Source organism: Mycteria americana, chromosome 1 (genome assembly GCF_035582795.1).
Source record: "Mycteria americana isolate JAX WOST 10 ecotype Jacksonville Zoo and Gardens chromosome 1, USCA_MyAme_1.0, whole genome shotgun sequence".
NCBI classification, from domain to species: domain Eukaryota; kingdom Metazoa; phylum Chordata; class Aves; order Ciconiiformes; family Ciconiidae; genus Mycteria; species Mycteria americana.
In genome coordinates, this window is record NC_134365.1 from 174,561,609 (window position 1) to 174,568,843 (window position 7,235).

Below are 7,235 nucleotides of genomic sequence, written 5' to 3' on the forward strand. Positions count from 1 at the left end.
TAAACAAGATTCAGAAATAGGTATTTCTGCTGTTTTATCTCCCTTCTCAGAATGCTGTGTACTCTGCAATGAATAAATAATGCTCCGTTTTGAAGAAGCGGCCTTCCAGGCGCCAAATACGTCTGGATTTGCTGCTTTTTCACAGGTGAAAAACAGAGGGCTGTAGCCCAGTGATCTAATCTAGGGACTGTGCAAGTATATCTAAAAAGGGGCTGTGAAACCTCTCACTAGCAGGATGTATTTGGGAGAGATGAAAAGGGCCTGAAATATAGCTCACTATAATAGTGATAGACATAGTTTGGACTGCTGAAACTTGTATTGTTTTGCGTCTCTCAGATTCTGTTGTGGACCCCAGAGAAACAGTTGCCATATATGCCGGGTGCAGTGGGGTCTTCTATGCTTTTGTAACTGTGCAAATTGCCAGGAGGCATGAGAGTACCACAAAAACAGAGAAGCAGCAAAAATAATGGCTCAGTATCCCACCTGCTTTGGAAATAACTGAAGAACTCATCCTGGAGACTTGCAACAATTTGGGGCCCTGGAATATGAGAGATATTGTAATGAGAGTTCATTAGGGCTATGAATGTTCATCGATCCGATAAGCACTTTCAATTCTAAATAACTATTGAAATCCACTGCAAATCAGTAATAACCAAAAGTGGCTACTGACTTGGTGCCATCTATAGCCTAGAAGATACATATACATCATAGGGGCCATTTCTACACTTACATATTGGAAGCCTCAGCAATAAAACGATGATTAAAGAACGAGAATAGTAACACATGATTCTTAAAGATATTCTCACTATGGAAAAAGCAAGGTGTTTCACAAGGATTACATGCTGAAGCTTCCTCTGCTACAAACCCCATCGCACTTATTTTGTGACTAGAGATTATTTATACCACTTTGATTCTCAACCTGGCATGTCACATACATAAATACTGAATTCCCTTCTAAAATATATATATACACATATAAAATTACTACACACACAAACACATACAAACACAAACACAACTTCACTATATGGTTTTTCTTTCCCCATTTAATTGTTGTATTATTGAGCGATATTGACTTATATCTCTTCTAAGCATGCATCATACAAGTAACTTACAATTTACTCTGTGTTATTAATTCCCCCTGGCAAGCTGAAATTTTAAATAAAATGGCCTACAATATATGATCATGATGAATTGAAACAAATTAGATGTATTACTCTATGTAGGAGGCGGTATTGACCTATTCTAAAATGCATTATTGGGCCAATTTTAAAACAGAAGAATCACAGCAATTGATTAGCAGCTGTTGGAATGCATCTTACATCAATACGTAAGTGTATTTTCGACAGTTTTCAGTGCGCCATTACAAGAACTCATCTGCAGCCTAAATCTTGCTCCCCCCTCCTCCATCTAGCTTTAATATGTTTATCTGCTAATACCAAGGTGTGAAAGGGCAAATTCTCTGGCCTCAATCCTACTGTCAGGGCTGCTGGTGTATATCACTTAGAAGGAAATGGAATTATTCAGGATTCACACTGGCTAATCAAGAGATGACGATCATCCTTTGTGCTTCCTTTCAGAAGGAACTCTGCTGTATTGGATAAGATTCCCTTGCAGTGATATACTTTAGAAATAACTTCAAAAAGTCAAGCAAAAAGCAGGAGGAAAGTTGAGCTTTTTCTCACTGCTCAGCTACATTCTGCAATCTATACTATATGTGGGACTACTCACATTAACAAGAAACTCTTTGAAAATCTTCAGGCCACAAAGCTACTCCAAAAGGAACAAAATAATCAAAATCAATATTTGAGAGAGATTTTGTTTTCCCAGTATCAGGAATAAAAGTATTTAGAATATTCTTCAGTAAAATGCAAGGCAGCAACAACAGCAACAAACACTGTTCAGTAATCTCTTTATGCAGTTGAATTAACGGCCCTTTATATGTACTTACAGTCTCTAATAAACACACAATAATTTCTATCAGTTTCCATCTAATTTCTATCAGATGAAGAGCAAAGGTTGCTTTGCTTGTAAGGGTAAAAAAGAAGTAAATTCTTTGGTTAAAGATTAAAAGGCATCTGTGCTAGAACAGCATGAATAAAGGCATAACATTTAAACACACTGGATACTATTTTATTTCACAGCATTTTACATACAAATAAAATCTGTGTGTGTGTGTGTACATACTCATTTTAAATATGCAATAAAAGACATTTTTCACCTAGAATGAATTGTATTTGTCATTTGGTACAAAGCCCCTTTCAGAGAAATTGTTGATTTTTAGCAGAGGCTCCTAAACTTCTCATTCCTTTTGTATTATTTCAATCAGCAATGGATATACATCTTTGTTAGCCTAATTTGGGGGCCTACAGAGCAGGAAGAAGGAAAGCACAAAGGAACACACTTGACATATTGGTCTATTTGCTACCTCTTTTAAGCTCAATGCATACTAATGAAAGTGATCCAAACTATTCTTCTCCACTCCTCACTTAACAAGCATAATAATAAATGAATATTTAAACTAGCTGCAAATATATTAAGTGGAAACAAATAGGTTTCATTTGTAACAAGTGCACACAGGTTAATTAACAAGAAGGAGCTTTTGTGTTGAAACAAGGCTCCCTGATGCTGTACATGCAGGTGCCGTTAAGGGCCAATTGAGCTCTATAGGATAATTATGAAGTACCATTGTGCTCTACCGTTTGTTAACAAAGTGCTGCCTGCAATTTGCCTAAACCTATAAACCATCATCTGTGATCCTCAGCAGCAATTAAGTGACAAACATCTTCTCATCGGAGACTTGGGAAAACAAAAGAGACATGATAGCATTTAAGGAGCCAGATGGATATTTCAGAATGTCAACCCTGACAGCCTCCCTTTCAACAACAAAATATAAAACGGGAGCCTGCTTGGTACCATGCTGAGGGGGAGAGGGGAAAAGTCACATCCAAATTATTAAGAGGAGTGCAGCGTTAATAATCATAGGAATGCTCATTTGAACAGCTCTTAGTGGGAAAGCCTGGGACTAGCAAACAAGAGAAAGATAAAACCCTTTCCCCTCTCAAAACAGCTGTAGCTACAGCTCTGTTGAGTCTGGGTTGTTTTTCTCTTTAATTCTTTCTTCTAATGTCTTATCTTCACAGAAGATGAGTTTCTTCCTGTGAATAAAAGTGTAAAAATTCTTTTTTCTGAGAAGAGGACAAACCAACAGACAGAATTTTCTCCAGGGCATAAGTTACTAATTAGTCCTGCAAAAATAGCCTGTATTAGGAAAAAAGATAGATCAGCACAAAGAGGCATTTTAAAGCAAGAGATCTACTTCTGTAAAATAATTGATCTAGAAGTTTTGAGGATGTAATCTTTAAAATGCTTCTGTAAGCTCAGCAATAATTCCAGAAGCTATAAACTTTATAAAGGCTTAGTTGAATTAGTTCAATTAATTGCCTGGTTGGGAGACCCTCCAAAACTTGTGGAAGCTCTTGTTTTCATAGATAAGGATCTTCTGGGCATTTTGTTGCTTACATTAAATGATGTTGTCTAGCTGATCTGTGTAATTGGTAGAGCTAAAAGGCTATACAGTAGCATGAAAAAAAATTATAAATGTATAAGTTTCACTAGCTAGGCTACATTTTTTTTTTCCTATTGCCAAAACAACGGCATTTACAAATGTTTTCAGTAACCATTTTGAAGCTACAGCTGAGTGTGTTTTAATATACCATCAGGTCAACAGCTCTCTTGAAAGAAAAAATCAACCCAGGGCCAAACAGACAGACAGGCCTAATTAAGTACTTCAGGACTAGGAGAAGCACTCAGATAACTACAGCTGACTTGACCCTTTCCTTTGTACTTCACTGGGTTCCTGTATACCTTTGCCACTTTCTTCTGGATTTATGTTTTTATGAATTATTTAAAAACGGCAACTTCAGATCTACAATTAGTTTTCAAGGAAACAGATGTGAGAAAATAATCACAACTTAAACAGCTTAAAAACGGCTCTGATCTTGACAGAATGCAAAATGCCAGGTTTCCAGGCCCGCAGAATTCATCACTTGGCAAAAGTGTCATTAATCCCTGCGTGCTTTCTGGCCTTTCCTTATGGTGCTCTGTCAAACGTCATGGATCACCTGGAAATCTGAAAATCATGACAGAGCATTTTTTTTCTTTAATGTGAAAAAAAAAGAGGGGAATTTTTTCAGTTTTAAGAAAAAAAGATGAGATAGAACAAAGATAATCAATGTAGGCATGCGTTACTTTTGTATAGCATTGCACCGTGTTAGCTCACTTATGATGGAAAACTGACAATAAAGTATTTTGTCATGCTGGGGATTTTCTATTTGTTTTTCCACTCTGTATTTTTTTCAAGACTGACTAAATTTAGAATACTGAGCTCTTTTGCTACCTCCAGTGGCATCCCCAATCACCCAAAATTCATGAGTTGATTCCTCCTTTCCCTCCTGAAAATTTTCTCCTTTACCTTAATAGAAGTCCTTTGTGATGCTCAAAGATGCATCCCGTAGCTTTTCCTTCGGCAGACTGACGAAGGCCTCGTCCCAGCGTCATGAACATCACTGGATAGCCTTCTCTCAGTTCCAGTAACCGGGCACCACCTTCTAAGTCACTTGGCACAGTAAGTTTCATTTAGGGACACTTTGACTTCAAAGTACATATAGAGAAAAAAGCCAACCCCACATACAAGGAGAGATGTACCAATGGAAATAAAAGGAGTGACAGGCACAACCCTGAGAGGTACGCAATGGCTGAGACTGTGCAATCTGGGGACAGCAGAAACAAAATTCTTGAAAAAATTCATTTAATCTGTTTCACTCCTCCCTTTTTTGGAGACCAGAACTTCACCGCTATTTTTAAGATGCAGTTGGGTGTCATCTTGCCATTAAAATATCAGATCAAAGAACGTGAGGTTAAGTGAACACATCTGATCTAATTATTCACCTTGTACTAAATGGCAGCACTTACACACTATGGTGAGCAGAACTGACACTTCATAGCCCTGTGTTTATTTTTTTATTCTTTGCATTTCATTATGATTATGTGTTCTTAAAAATGGGCACATTATGGTTCATGATACTGGTGGGTTTAAGGTAACTGTAGACCTCTCAAGCTTTTGTTGGATCTCAGGTAACTGGAAATAAAGCACTTCAGGGCAAGTCTGCACAGCCTGATCCTGTATTCAAATCATAACAGAAGTGTATTCACTGGGAAGTTCTGACTTGCATTATGATTCCTCATCTTAAATGACCTTGGAGACTATCTGTTGTTTCAAGTGGATCTTCAAGTGACCTGGCTTTTTATTAAAGCAAGGCTGAGCTCTAAATAAAATTTAGGATTGCATACACCTATGCTACAATCGCCAGTTACCTCAGCAAATCTCTCTACCTTGGCTAAGGGCACACCAAAATCGCGTAACACTGGGTTACCATCATTCATATGTAATCGTATTTGTTATCAAACCATTTACAATTTAATATCTTCTCTACTGGATTCATTTTTTTCCTGAGCTGGAAATATATTTTTGTGTGCAAATTTCACCTAAATTATGATAAAAGCTAGAATTATTTCTTCATTGATGTATTTTCTGGAACAACGGCTGAAAGAGTCATTCATGACTATGTGATTCAGTGAGAACAATTTTAAAAGGCTAATGAAAGTGATAAATGTGTTATTTAAACATCTTTTCAGTATTTAGTTTGCTACTCTACTCAAATAATTCATTAATTGCCAGTTATGCAAATTCCATTCTGTACTTACAGGATTTTTTCCCACTGAAAAGGAATTTAAAAAATACCTACCATTATTGTTTTATTCTCCACTGGCTAGACCTTTTAGAATATTATATCCTGTTAATTTATAAACACATGGATTGTCACAGCCTATATAAAATAACTTTCAAACACTGTGAAAGAAAAATACTGCTTACAACTAGGGGCTTTTAACCTAATTAGCATAACTAAGCATAAAAAATAAATGATCAGAGACTATAACGTGAAAAATAATTGAAAACAATGGCTATGTTTCAGAACTGTACAAATCAGACCAATGGTTTGTCTTACATTATTAAGGTCCGAAGAAGAAGGATGGTAAATAAATGGGAAATAAGTACTGTAAAGATGTGTTTTGGGAACTTACATTGAGAGTATGCAATCCAAATTACCCAAGTGGATTTAAATATTTGAGTTTTATTTAGATCTCCTGCCTGTATTGGCTAGGAGGAGAGTAAATAACAATCCATTCATGCAGTCCTTACCCATAAGAGTAGAGGGCTGAAGGCAGCAGTTCTAGAAAGCGATGTGGAAGTCAATTAGTGGTAACATGCATAGGTACAGTGTTTCCCTAGGGGGTCCTAACTTATCTCAAAAAGCGGCAATGATAGCAGAAAAGGTGATCAAGACCGACAGAGGAACTTTTTTAAACTGACTGGTTGATATAAGCGTAAGAATAAGTAGCATTTGAGAAGCCTGGCCAGGTGGAAAAAAGGAAATCAAGAGAAAGGAAGATCCATAGGGCTTTCCGTTGTAGGTCTGATCTGGCTCCTATTTGAAAGGACACATGAAAAATCTCACCTATCATGGTAATCCACCAGATCAAAATCGGAAGACGGAATATTTGTCCCTAAGAAGTTTTCCAAATAATTCAGCCTTAGAAGTTCTGTTCTGGGAAGGAAATCTGTACTGCAGTCTACTGTGTCTTAGGGTTACTTAGCAGAACACATAATTCAAGTTGATGTGATTTTTTAAAAGTAATTTGCCTTGGCAAAAAAATGCATTTATTTCTAGGGAAAAATACATCATCTGTTCTTCCCTGCTGTTTCTACCAAATAATACTTATTAGTTGACTTAGCAAATAGCTATGGAAAATTAGGCAGCTAAGATGGAATTTACCCAACTTGGAATTCAAGGAGAATTATACATTTAACATTTTTCCGGGGATTAGAGAAGCAGGATTGCTATGTTATGCAGAGCCATAGCAATTCTTCCAGTTTAGTCGACTTGAATATAGAAACAGATGCTATGCCAACGTTCAGCTGAGTAAGCATCTCCAAAGTTAAGAATTTAACGGAAATTAGCAATACAGTAGTGGAACTAAAAAAAAAAAAATCCCATTTCTTTATCCCTGCTAAAAAATACAATGCCTTATATTGTACTATCTGCTACGTTGCAGTGATAAAAGGCATTTGGTTGGAAGCAGTCACTAAAGGACATTTATGGAAAGGAAAAAGG

General features: G+C 36.7%; 1 long non-coding RNA gene across 1 annotated transcript in view; it reads left to right on the forward strand.

Moving 5' to 3' along the window:
- LOC142404969 (uncharacterized) overlaps window positions 1-2,119 on the forward strand; it is a 116,133-nt gene extending 114,014 nt beyond the window's left edge. The window contains exon 5 of the long non-coding RNA XR_012774016.1: window positions 337-2,119. This is a non-coding gene — a long non-coding RNA (uncharacterized LOC142404969). The remainder of the gene's footprint in view (window positions 1-336) is intronic.
- The last annotated feature ends 5,116 nt before the right edge of the window (window positions 2,120-7,235 follow it).